Genomic DNA, 1317 nt, shown 5'->3' with positions numbered 1-1317 from the left:
CTCCACAGCGGAGCTTGCCCTGTTTATATGCAGCAAAGTGTTACATATACATGAAGTTTCCCAATACGCCTGTACGTATGCATAACCTGTCCCCTCATATTAAAATTAGCTTCAGGAGGTCATTTCCGTAAGTCCCACCCGACTGCGCTTACTCAGTGCCTCCTGGTGGTGGTCGTCGGCGGTCGTGGGGATGAAGGCTGATGGCTCCTCTTTGTCACCGCCAGTAACCCCTTGTTCTTGCACAGGCTCAGTTGCTCCCTTGCTCTTGCCCAAACTGCAGGGTTGGTTTAAGCCAGTTCTTAAGGCAAATTCCTGGTTCTTATCAAGAACTGTCCTTCGTAAGGAGCCGCAAATCTTCCTGCATCAGTTAGTTCGCACAATAGTTAGCAAAACATTTGAGCACTCTCTATCGATTTGGTTCTCTGGGCTACACAGCAGCCTAGACAATTACTACGCAGCATCTCATCTACTACGATTCCCTTAACCCCTTCTCTCAGAACGGTCTTTTAGGAGACTTACCTTACTGATGCTTTTCCAGGTGTGGTTCATGATAGCTTTAATACCATCTTGCTCCTGCAAGAGGGCCCAGATTTCTCATGGCCTGTGGAAAGTCAGGTCACGTATCAACAGTGGAATACGATGTATAAAAAGTGCCTTTCAAATTTTTTGTTACTAACATCTTAATGTCTATCAATTTATGTCAATGGTAGTTACTGAACATCTTAACTTAAAATTGTTTTAAAGCCGCTTCAGCCTGTGACTCACTTTCCAGACGAATACCTTGTCCACTTTTCTAGGAAACTGTAGGGTGGCTTTTATTCAGCATCTTGCGCTGCTGTGGTCTGACATGATACATGCCAACATACGGGCCTTGAAATCTTTCAGCTGAGATGTTTCACAGGCGCCTTTCCGTTTGGGCAGGGAGGCAAACGCATGGCGAGCGGTAGCCTTGTGACCCACCGCCCCCATCGCCCCCCTGCTGTGATGTCTTTCAAAATCATCACCTCTTTTGTCTTTCTCGATGGCCTGGGCTCTTCGCCCTGTGTTTGGGGACATCCCAGTCTCAACCTGGCTTTCACGTTAGTCGGTCCTTTTCGTTTCCTCTATACATACGTTCCCTATTAACTATTTTAGGGATTCAGCATCACTAAACCACGGCTGGGACTGCCCCGCGGCGAACCTGCCCGAGGCTCTGGGGAGGCCGGGCCCAGCCACCTCTACCTGGTTGGGCCGAGGCGTTCGCGCGCACCCAAAAGTCTCGGGTGGCCCCGAAGCACCTCCTAAACCGGACGACGCGCAAATCCTCAGGGAGAGGGA

The sequence above is a fragment of the Egretta garzetta genome, unplaced genomic scaffold (genome assembly GCF_000687185.1).
Source record: "Egretta garzetta isolate BGI_Z169 unplaced genomic scaffold, ASM68718v1 scaffold175, whole genome shotgun sequence".
Classification (NCBI taxonomy): Eukaryota; Metazoa; Chordata; class Aves; order Pelecaniformes; family Ardeidae; genus Egretta; species Egretta garzetta.
The sequence above is the reverse complement of the archived record's forward strand: the minus strand, read 5'-3'. Positions refer to the sequence as shown.